Raw genomic sequence first — 12761 nt, 5'->3', positions numbered from 1 at the left:
GTTAGGGAGTGTTCTAATTTCATTCTTTTACATGGAGCTGTCCAGTTTTCCCAGCACCACTTATTGAAGAGACTGTCTTTTCTCCATTGTATATCCTTGACTCTTTTGTCATAGATTAGTTAACCATAGGTGCGTGGGTTTATCTCTGGGCTTTCTATCCTGTTCTATAGATCTATATTTCTGTTTTTGTGCCAGTACCATATTGTCTGGATTACTGTAGCTTTGTAGTATAGTCTGAAGTCAGGGAGTCTGATTCCTCCTGCTCCGTTATTTTCCCTCAAGACTGCTTTGGTTATTTGGGGTCCTTTGTGTCTCCATACAAATTTTAAGATTTTTTTTGTTCTAGTTCTGTAAAAATGTTATTGCTAATTTGATAGGGATTGCATTGAATCTGTAGACTGCTTTGGGTAGTATAGTCATTTTCACAGTATAACTCTTTGACATAAATCACAGCAAGATCTTTTATGATCCACCTCCTAGAGTAATGGAAATAAAAACAAAAATAAACAAATGGGAGCTAATGAAACTTAAAAGCTTTTGCAAAGCAAAGGAAACTATTAACAAGATGAAAACACAACCCTCAGAATTGGAGAAAATATTTGCAAATGAAGGAACAGACAAAGGATTAATCTCCAAAATATATAAACAGCTCATGTAGCTCAATATTTAAAAAAAAAACAAAAAACCTAATTCAAAAACGGACAGAAGACCTAAATAGACATTTCTCCAAAGAAGACATACAGATGGCCAAGAAGCACATGAAAAGCTGCTCAACATCAATAACTATTAGAGAAACACAAATCAAAACTACAATGAGGTATCACCTCACACCAGTCAGAATGGCCATCATCATTAAATCTACAAACAATAAATGCTGGAGAGGGTGTGGAGAAAAGGGAACTCTCTTGCACTGTTGGTGGGAATGTAAATTGATACAGCCACTATGGAGAACAGTATGGCGGTTCCTTAAAAAACTAAAAATAGAATTACCATATGACCCAGCAATCCCACTACTGGCCATATACCTAGATGAAGCCATAATTCAAAAAGACACATGCACCCTAATGTTCATTGCAGCTCCATTTACAATAGTCAGGACATGGAAGCAACCTAAATGCCCATTGACAGACAAATGGATAAAGAAAATGTGGTATATATATACAATGGAATATTACTCAGCCATAAAAAAGGAACAAAATTGGGTCATTTGTAGAGATGTGGATGGATCTAGAGACTGTCCTACAGAGTGAAGTAAGTCAGAAAGAGAAAAACAAATATTGTGTATTAACACATATATGTGGAACCTAGAAAAATGGTACAGATGTACCGGTTTGCAGGGCAGAAACTGAGACACAGATGTAGAGAACAAACATATGGACATCAAGGGGGGAAAGTGGTGGGGGTGAGGGTGGTGGTGTGATGAATTGGGGGATTGGGATTGACATGTATACACTGATGTGTATAAAAGGGATGACTAATAAGAACCTGCTGTATAAAAAATAAATAAAATAAAATTCAAAAAAAATCACACTGAGTATTACATAAATAATTTTAAAAATACAATGCTTCCTACTGAGTCTGGCATCTAATCGGTGTTCAAAAATCATTACTATAATCATTTTTAGTAGGATACAGAAAGACAATAAATTAACAAAAGATAAAAATTTTAACTTAGGTAATCTTGGTGAGTGTGCAATGCAAGCAGAACTTTCATCCACTTCTAGGAGTATAAACTTGTTAAATATTTATATACTTTGATCTAGTGATCTGATTCTGGTAAATGATTCTAAGAACATAATGAAACTTTGGGTAATTATCAAAAATGTTGATACATGTACATAAATACTCATCATAATCTTATTAATAATAGCCAGAAAATAGATAAAACATAAAAAGCTAAACACTATTAAATTAGTAATATAATTTATAGGTTATTTGTAAAATGAACTATTGTACCACCACTGGTATGTTTATAAAATACTTTAATTGCATAGAAATACTTATTCAATAGAATTGTATTCATAAGAAAATGGGATATAATGATCCAAACAAGAGAAATACTGAAAAAAATGTTAAGGATAATGATCTCTAAGAAGAGTAATTTTAGACTTGTTCTTGATACTTCACTATAGTTTTGAATATCAATAATATACAATAATTCTTTTCCATATTAATTGGGGGATGAGATGGTGAGAGTTTGAGGCAGTTGAAATATCATATGCAAGAATACAAAGCCCTGATATTTACAGGACTTGGAAGTTTAACAAAGCAAATGAAGCATTCATTCCAGCCATGGGGCTAATAGATAGATATGATCCTTGTCATAAAAGACCATGTGAGTTATGTTAAGGAGTTTAGATTTTATCTTAGGCCTAGGGAACAAAAGAGAAGTTTATCAGAGAAAATGATGAGCTAAGAAGTGCATTATATAATAACATTTACAATAATAACAATGACATCAACCAGCCAACAGTTATTTAAAGTTTACTCTGTGCCAAACCCTATACTGAATGCTTTAGGTGTATCATCTCATTTATGCCTTTTGACTTCTGCTTTGACATAGACGTACTATTTGAAAATGTTGGTACTTTAAATAAATGCTAAAGAGAATATTTTCCTTAAAGTAAGTCCACATTCCAGAAGTATAATATATAGTACATGGAAGAGCTAGGAGAATAAAAAAGGGGGAGGGAATATGAAATCTGAACAAATAAGAATCACTACGCTATCAAATAAAAACAAATGTAAAGTTAAGTAGGGACTTTATTGGAAAGGATTATTGCAATAGGGGAAAGGTGACTATAGCAACAAGGAGAACACTCTGACTATAAGACCTGCAAATGTTATGCAGAAGGGAATTTTCATTTATACGGAGAAATAAATAAAGATGGGATGAGCATGGTGTGGGGGAGAGGGATGACAGAGAACAGTTTTCATGGAGCTGCCAGTTCTCACGAGATGTCCTTAGTGAGGGGTTTCATGTTGGCTCAGTGAAGTGCTACTCATGCTTAATGTTCTGTCCTGGTACATGTTCATAGTGTGTCATACAGGTGATACAGGTGATAGTCTACAACACTTGAATAGTGCAGTTGCCTGCCCACATCTTTGTGTCCTCTGTGTGCTCACTACTCATACCTTTGTTGACATCTTGAATAACTCCTGAACTATTGCAAAATCCTCTCGCCTAGTCTCTGTGTTGCCTGTCTGTCACATACTTGGTCTTTGGCTCTTAAGCAAATCTTATTATGTCACTTCAGCAACTGCCACGGACTCTTCACCTCTTAAGACCTGGACCTTTCTACCTTCCGATCCAACGCTTGGCATTTATTATTAAAGCAAAAAAAAGGAACGTGCCACACAAAAAAGAGTACTTCTTTGTTAATCTTACTATTAGTTTTCAAAGATGCTTAGGCTTCAGATCTCCTCTGTCTACCTATACCTACTGCTTCATTAGCCAAGTGTCCATATGTCACCTCTGTCTGTGAACCTATTTGTACTGATCTCCCCAGAAGACACAGCTTTTTCCTTCTACTAAGCTCCAGTTTAGTACTTCCATCATATCTTCTCTTGGGTAGAGGGTATACAGTTTCTTTCCCGCATTCCCATTATTGTGTAGTGCTCATCCTATATTAATTACTGAATAAATGATAAATGAATGAATGTATTCTTTCTAGCTTTCTCTTCCAATCTTTCCACAGAGTTTTGCTTCTGTGTCTATATCTGTGTCTTTCATCTTCTCTTAACTTTCTACTCAAATTTTCTTAGATGGTCTTTCATGTTAGCAACTTTGTGCCAGTTTTCTGGAGGCCTAATGGGGAAAGAAGGAAGATAATTAGTTGGGTACATTGGTGTTGCTATAGTTTTCATGTTCTGTTGGCAGCACTACTTTAAAATATGTAAGCTCTTATACAGATGCCTTCAAGTAATCATTCCAACATACAGGCAACAAGGCATGGCCAACTAGTATTGGAAGTGAGACAGATGGGTGGCTTAAGTCTAATATACTGAAATATTTCTCCTGCAATAACGTTTTGTAATAAATCAACATTCGAAAGTTTAAGAGGCTTTATTACACTAAGTGGCATAATACATGAAATCAACATTGCATCTCTTCTTATCCAGTTGGACAAAATAACCTATCACGTGCTCCACTGTATCTGAACTAGCTAGGTTAAATCTTGAGAAACAGCCCTTTGAAATACATTAATATTATTTTTAACAACATTGTTGGAGTATAATTGCTTTACAATGCTGTGTTAATTTAAGCTGTATAACAAAGTAAATCAGCTATATGTATATATATAATCCCTTTATCCCCTCCCTCTTGTGTTTCCCTCCCACCCTCTCTATCCCACTCCTCTAGGTGGTCAAAAAGCACCAAGCTGGGCTTCCCTGGTGGCACAGTGGTTGAGAGTGCACCTGCCGATGCAGGGGACACGGGTTCATGCCCCAGTCCGGGAAGATCCCACATGCTGCGGAGCGGCTAGGCCCATGAGCCATGGTCGCTGAGCCTGCACGTCTGGAGCCTGTGCTCCGCAATGGGAGAGGCCACAACAGTGAGAAGCCTGTGTACCGAAAAAAAAAAAAAAAAAAAAAAAAGGCACCAAGCTGATGTTCCTGTGCGATGCAGCTTCCCACTAACTATCTATTTTACATTTGGTAGTGTATATATATCAGCGTTACTCTCTCACTTCATCCCAGCTTCCCCTTCCCCCTCCCTGTGTCCTCAACTCCATTCTCTACATCTGTGTCTTTATTCCCATCCTGCCCCTAGGTACATCAGAAACTTTTTTTTTTTTAGATTCCATATATATGTGCTAGCATACAGTATTTATTTTTCTCTTTCTGACTTACTTCACTCTGTATGACAGACGCTAGGTCCATCCACCTCACTACAAATAACTCAATTTTGTTCCTTTTTACGACTGAGTAATATTCCATTGTATATATGTGTCACATCTTCCTTATCCATTCACTGTTGATGGACACTTAGGTTGCTTCCATGTCCTGGCTATTGTAAATAGTGCTGCAATGAACATTGTGGTACATGACTCTTTTTGAATTATGGTTTTCTCAGGATATATGCCCAGTAGTGGGATTGCTGGGTCATATGGTAGTTCTATTTTTAGCTTTTTAAGGAACCTCCATACTGTTCTCCATAGTGGCTGTATCAATTTACATTCCCATCAACAGTGCAAGGGGGTTCCCTTTTCTCCACACTGTCTCCAGTATTTATTGTTTGTAGATTTTTTTTTTTTTTTTTTTTTTTTTTTTTTTGGGGTACGCGGGCCTCTCACTGCTGCGGCCTCTCCCGGTGCAGAGCACAGGCTCAGGACGCGCAGGCTCAGCGGCCATGGCTCACGGGCCCAGCCGCTCCGCGGCACGTGGGATCCTCCCAGACCGGGGCACGAACCCGTGTCCCCTGCATCGGCAGGCGGACTCTCAACCACTGCGCCACCAGGGAAGCCCTGTAGATTTTTTGATGATGGCCATTCTGACAGGTGTGAGGTGATACCTCATTGTAGTTTTGATTTGCATTTCTCTGATGATTAGTGATGTTGAGCATCCTTTCATGTGTTTGTTGACAATCTGTACATCTTCTTTGGAGAAATAGGCTTGGGTAACTAACAACTAACTAGATTTTTAAATTGAAAATAGTACAGAAGGGGAAGTCTCAGCATGAAACAATGTCTCCTGAAAAACTATTTCTGAGATATAAGTTCATATGCAAATGGGAATTGATAGTCTTGTCTGTACTCAGATTTCATTTGACACTTTTACAAGTGACTCTTAGCAGTTTTCCATTTTAGTTGTCATAGTCTGACAACTAAGGATTTAAAAATTGAGGGTCTTCTGTAAAATAAGTTGTTTAAAAATATTTTGACGATCTTGGAATGAAGTTTTGCCATTCGAAAAAGTTGTAGAAAGAATGAAATAAATTGATGAATGTTTGTTTCTGGAAACAAGAGAACATATTGAAGGAACTCTGGTTTATAAGCCAGGCCCTCTAGGAAGCTTAGCTCTCCTGCTAATTTGCAGTCGTCCCGCCTTATATGTTATTTCACTTTTCTTGGTTTCAGTTACTCTAGATCAACGGCAGTCTGAAAATATTAAATGGAATATTCCAGAAATAAACAACTCAAAAATTTTAAATTGCATGGCATTCTGAATAGTGTGGTGAAATCTCGCACTCTCCAGCTCCATCCTGCCTGGGACATGATGCATCCCTTGGTCCAGTGTTAGTCACTTAGTAACCCTCTGGGTCATCACATTGACTGTTGATATCCAAGGGCATATGTTCAAGTCACCCTTATTTTACCTAATAATGCAGTAGGGTGCAAGAGAAGTGATGCTGACAACTCAGATATGCCAAAGAGAAGACAAAAAGTGCTTCCTATAAGTGAAAAGGTGAAAGTTCTTGACTTAATAAGGAAAGAAAAAAATTGTATGCAAAGTTTGCTAAGACCTATGACAAAAACGAATCATCTATACATGAAATTGTGAAGAGGGAAAAATAAATTCGTGTTAATTTTGCTGTTATACCTCAAACTGCAAAAGTTGTGGCCACAGTGCATGATGAGTGCTTAGTTAAGATGGAAAAGGCATTACATTTGTACAATAAGATATTTTGAGAGAGAAAGAGAGACTACATTCACATAACTTTTTTTTCCTTTTAACTTCTTCGTTGGAGTATAATTGCTTTACAATGGTGTTAGTCAGAATGGCCATCATCAAAAAATCTACAAACAATAAATGCTGGAGAGGGTGCGGAGAAAAGGGAACCCTCTTGCACTGTTGGTGGGAATGCAAATTGATACAGCCACTATGGAGAACAGTATGGAGGTTCCTTAAAAAAAATAGAACTACTATATGACCCAGCAATCCCACTCTGGGAATATACCCCGAGAAAGCCATAATTCAAAAAGAGTCATGTACCACAATGTTCACTGAAGCTCTATTTACAATAGCCAGGACATGGAAGCAACCTAAGTGTCCATCGACAGAAGAATAGATAAAGAAGATGTGGCACATATATACAATGGAATATTAGCCATAAAAAGAAACAAAATTGAGTTATTTGTAGTGAGGTGGATGCACCTAGAATCTGTCATACACAGTGAAGTAAGTCAGAAAGAGGAAAACAAATACCGTATGCTAACACATATATATGGAATCTAAAAAACAGAAAAAAAAATGGCCATCAAGAACCTAAGGGCAGGACTGGAATAAACACATAACTTTTATTACAGTAGATTATTATAATTGTTCTATTTTATTTTTAGTTATTGTTGTTCATCTCTTACCATGTCTAATTTATAAATTGAACTTTATCATAGGTATGTATAGAAAAAAAGAACATAGTATATATACTACCTGCAGTTTTAGGCGTCTACTGGGGGTTTTGGGACATATCCCCTGCATATAAGGGGGAAATACTATATTTGTTTTCAGACACATATTAAATTGTCCTATTCTTGAAATTCTCCATTTCCTCAAGGAAGGATTTGGACATTCTGATGATCCTTTTACCTCTAGCTCATTGTAGCTTTGACATTCAGGATGTTCTTCAAAAAGTAGCAGTTCCACAATCCATCATATTTAGATTATTTATTTTATGAAATTAATGAGCATTTTAGAGCCTGAAGGCATCCTTTCACTTGGAGTTTGAAGAGACAGAGATCCACAGAAGTTAAGATGACCTTCAGGTCAGGTCCCAATCATTGGCTGTGTCAGAACCTGAGTCCCCATCTTCTGACAATGATGCTTTATTCCCTTCAACAAGCTATACCTCCTTAACTCTGACTAGCAAACTAAAATGAGAATGTTAATATTTTTCAATTAGTCTTTGTGGGGTTTTTTGTTTTTAATTTCTTGCTACCATATGCAAATAATTGTAGAATAACACTTCCGTAAAGCCACTTCCGTAAAGCTACGGAAGTGTTATCCTACAATTATTTGCATATGGTAGCAAGAAATTAAAAACAAAAAACATTTTTTTAGATTTTAGCTATGTGTCTATGTCTATTTACCCTTTCTCATATCTAAAAATATAGCCTATATTTGAGAGAAAATTCTATGATGCCATTAGCTTCTGGAGTAGATGTGAGATGTAATAACTAAGTCCCTGTTACTAGGAGAAAAGGCAAAAAAATACACAATAATAAAAACTAAAAACAAGTGAATTTACCCTTCATATGGGTACGATCTTTACAGACACATCATTAGTCGAGTTCTTACTATATTTCTTGGGAATTAGATCAGCAAAGGAAATGTTGACATCAGGGTCATTTGAAGTTTTGATTCCTTGTCTTTTTTGCTTAGCCTGGCAGTTTTTGGAATTGCTGCTGTGGTTTATTGAGCATATGCTGAACTGCTCTATTATATTTGAGATTCAGAGGCATATGGTCATCCGGGGGTGAACATGTGCTTATGGGATCTTTTCTTTGGAACATGGTGCATAATTACCATTCTCATTGATTTAAGAGTTTAGTGATTAGATAAAGTTACTACATTTAAAGAAATTTGTTCTTTCTTTCATAAGTCATGGAAAATGGATACCAAGCTTTTATAGAATCTGTTATCACAATGTATCTGATCCTATCCATTGCTGCCTACTCAGAATTATTCCACTCAAAGCAGTCAGCTTGAGCAGAATTTATTCATTCATATATTAAATAACTCAACAAATATTGAGCTCCTTCAGCTCCTTCACACTGGGAATATGGTAGTGAACAAAACAGACAACTTCCTACCCTCATAAATTTACATTTTAGTAAGGAAAAACATACAGCAAACAAATAAACTAATTAAAAATCTATTAGGAGTTTCACCCCTAATTCCCAAGGTCACAGACAGAATCCTAACCCCCCCCATAAACTGTCAATACGCTCTTTGGCTCCCGTCTCCCAAAGCACTGCAGTTTGTTTGTTTGTTTATTCATTTATATGTTTCAGTTTGACCCATCCTCTACTGAGCTTCTCTCTTTTCTTTCTTTTGCCTTCCTAATACTCACAACCTACACAATTAAACTCACATTATACAAGTACAACACCCTCACATACTCAGAAGTTTTATAAAAGATTTCCACTACCTCTGTGTATGAAAACTTTCCTGAAAGCATCACTTCTGCAATGGGCAAAGGTAATGGCTGGTTCATCTTCCAAGTCTTGCCAACCTGAGATCTGGGAACCACACAGGGTCACCATTGACCCTAGCATTTCCAGACTATTTTGTCCACATCCAAGTCAGGTGTTCTCCACCATTTCTCACATGGGATGTTGCAAATGCTTCTGAATGGCTAACCTGAGAAAGATACTCAAATAAATAGAAACTTTCGCTGCTTTCAGACAAGCTTCTCTAATTTATTTGCCACCCCATAAGCCAAAGTGACCTTTCTAAAATGCAAATCTGATCATGTTATTCAGACACTTAAAGCTTATTTCAATAAATTCTATTTCTTTTAGTTTAAAAAGGCACATAAACAAATAATTCTTTATTAAAGCTCCCATGTCCTACTACAGTTTGGTTCCTAAATCTTATCTATATCCACTCTTTCACTTAAATGTCACGAGTTATGCTTCTTACCGAGAAGGATCTTAACTTTTCCCTTAGATTGCTTTGTTCCTATTTATCCTTCAGGTCTCAGCTGAGATAATTCAAAAGAATCTCTAATACCACAAAATGGGTATAAGTTACCTCCTATTTCTCACACAAGACCTATGTTAATAGTTACTGTTTATTTTAACATTCACCTCATAATTCTTTTCCAAAACTGTACCAAGATGTAAAAATGAGTGTTCTATGTTTTCCAACTATAATGGAAGGTAGCAAGAAAGTAACATTGCCAACCTACATTGTTTGATACATCATATATTGAATTCTTACTAAGTTCTGGACCCTGTGTAAACATTTGATTTATATATTTTCAATTGAGTTAGAAGCTAATATGTCCTTCCCATTCTCCCACTGCCCTCTTCCCCCATACACACATACACACTAGCATCTAAAATTAAATGATGCACCAAATGACTATTTCATCTTGCATTTCCTGGAAGAAGAATTGACCTTACAACTCTATAATCATGATCTTGAATATTTATTCAGGGTCTCCCTCAGCTCAGTGCTGAGGTTCCTGGAGGGCGGTGGTGAGACTTGGCTTATAGTCTAAATGGGGAGGCAGGTCCTGCACATAGAGAGAAGGCAGACATAACAGAGATAAAAGAGAGGTTAAGTGTCTGTTTGGGAGGATGGTGGTAGGTGAAAATTGATATAAATTTTGGAAAACTAATTTGGAAAGATGCTCAAGTTCTTGCAGTACAGATGTTGAACATAAGGTTAAGAAAGGTTTTAAGGGAAACTGGGATGCCAAAATATGTAACATGGACCTCATTTTTCAAACAAGAGGATACTAATAACATTTTTTGAGCAGGACTGAAGGAATGAAGGAGCAATATGAAAACTAATATAATACAAATGTTAATCTAGGTGATGTTTGTTTTTTAGAGAAGCAGTACAAGACAAGAAGAAGCAGAGAGTGGGCTGGAAGGCTAGAACTGATTCTTACCAGAGAGTTACATTCTAATGGGTACCTTTTCTGAACTGAGGGCAGCCAGCACTTGAATATATCTCCAGAGGTTTTCTTTTCATAAGAAACACTTTCTTTTTCAGATGTAAAAAAATAGTAATACTCCAAATCAAAGACATGCACCTACTTTAATTCAAAAGAAATGCTTTTCTAAAGGAAGTTATTACACAGCTCAGTATAGAACACTCCACCAATAGAACAGGGTGAATTCCTCAACAAGAGGTTTTGGCTTCAAATAACTTTGAAGACCTTTTCAAGTCCCCCTGCATTTGTGATTGGTCAGATTGGACTAGCAGAAAGGTTAGGTGTTTAGAATAAAAAGACTATTTGCAGTGGATCATTTGGAAATGGCAAAGTCTTTATCCCAAAGAAGCTTACAAAGCTATTCATGTATTTTTGCTACTGAAAGTCACCAGCTCAGAAGAAAGGTCTGTGTTGGTAAACATTAATATCTGATTGATGAGCTCATTTTCCCTCCAAAGTGTGTGTAGCACAATGAAACAGGTAATAAAGAGGTCAGCAAATCTAGGTTTGCATTTAACTACAGTTTATTATATTTTAGAAATGATTCACTATGGTTGTGCAATAGGCAATATAAATCATCTACTTCATATTTGCATGTTCTATCACAGCCACAAGAAACTGACATCTTCTTCTAAATGACTGGAAACTTGAGTACCCTTGCATTACTTTTTTTTTTTTTTCTCCTTGAATGTAACTTTCACTATTTGTATATTAGGAAATATTTTGAATGATAGAAGTCAATGCTCTGAGTTATGTGAGTAGAACACTATTCTGGAAATGATAAAGTCTGTCTATTGTCCTCATAAATTGATATAATTGGGTGCTAGTATAATATTGAAGGTTATGAGAATGTTTTAGAATTATGTATTGCCATTCTTGAAATGTGATGTAATTCCAGTGGTTTATGTTGGAAATTTAATCAAAGTTTGAAAATTCTTCAGGAAACTAAGAGTTTGGGATTTGAGACTGAGGGGAATAAAGGTAATTCTTAATACATTAAGGTAATGTAATATATTTGATTTAGTATTGAAATAAATTTTAATATAAAAGGAATGCTCAAAAAATAAATAATGATAAGTTAGGGTTAACATATAAGTAAAATCAGCAATTATAGGAAGATTACCCTACAAAACAACACCAAAATTTGTTACATTTACTTTATTGTTTTTCAATATTTTATCAAAGTATTGAAAAGTTTCAAAGTAATTTACCATCAAATAGTTGCTCAATTTTATTGAATACCTTCTATATCAAAGTTGCTGTGTCCAGTACTTTGCTGAATATAGAAAAGAAAAACAAATCTGACATGGTTTTTCTTTTAAGGAGTTTATAATTTATTAAGAGAAATAAGACATTCCTAAAAACAATACAATATGCTAGTGTCATCAAGAAAATGACAACTAAACTTCTACAGGGGTTCAAAGGAGGGAAAGATGACTTCTAGCTGGGCTTGGTATGGCATGTCGGAGGCATCAGGGAAGGTATCAGAGGTTATCGCTTTGATAGAGAATTTAAAGACAGCTACAATTTAAACCTGCACAAAATGATGATGCTCTGAAGGATGCCACAGGTGGGAATAGCAGTGAACACTCTTTATTTAAAGGTTTAATTGAAGGCAATGGCAGGTAAAACTGTTGGAATAATAGGCTTGGACTAGATGGCAGAGGTTTATCTAACAACATTTTATCTATTAAATGATTGGAAGCAACTGAATGTTTTAAATAGGGAAATAAAAGAAAATGCACTCTGGGAAGATGAATGGCATGGTTAGTTGGAGTTGGCTGAAAAAGAAGGTAAAAATGCTTAGTGAGGAGATTATGGTAATATTTTAGTCTTCATGAAATAAGAGGAGGAGCTGAGGAAGTAGAAGAGACGGCAGCTAGATGTGTTAATATTACAGAACTGAATTACTTTAATAACTGGTAATGTGTGGGAGATGAAGTGAACAATCTGGGAATATGTCACATGGTCCTTGGAATGGGATGCATTGTAGCTCTTCATGTGGTGGCCAAGGAGGACAGCAGTTACTCTTGAACTCATAAAATGATGTCCTGCTCTGGAGGTATAAAAATTCTCTTCTGTCCTCCTTACAGAAGTATATAAATGTTAAGTGTTATTCACTAAACTGAAAATAATCAGTAACATTTGATGC

This window comes from Phocoena sinus, chromosome 2 (assembly GCF_008692025.1).
Source record: "Phocoena sinus isolate mPhoSin1 chromosome 2, mPhoSin1.pri, whole genome shotgun sequence".
NCBI lineage: Eukaryota > Metazoa > Chordata > Mammalia > Artiodactyla > Phocoenidae > Phocoena > Phocoena sinus.
Note: the sequence above shows the minus strand (reverse complement) of the source record.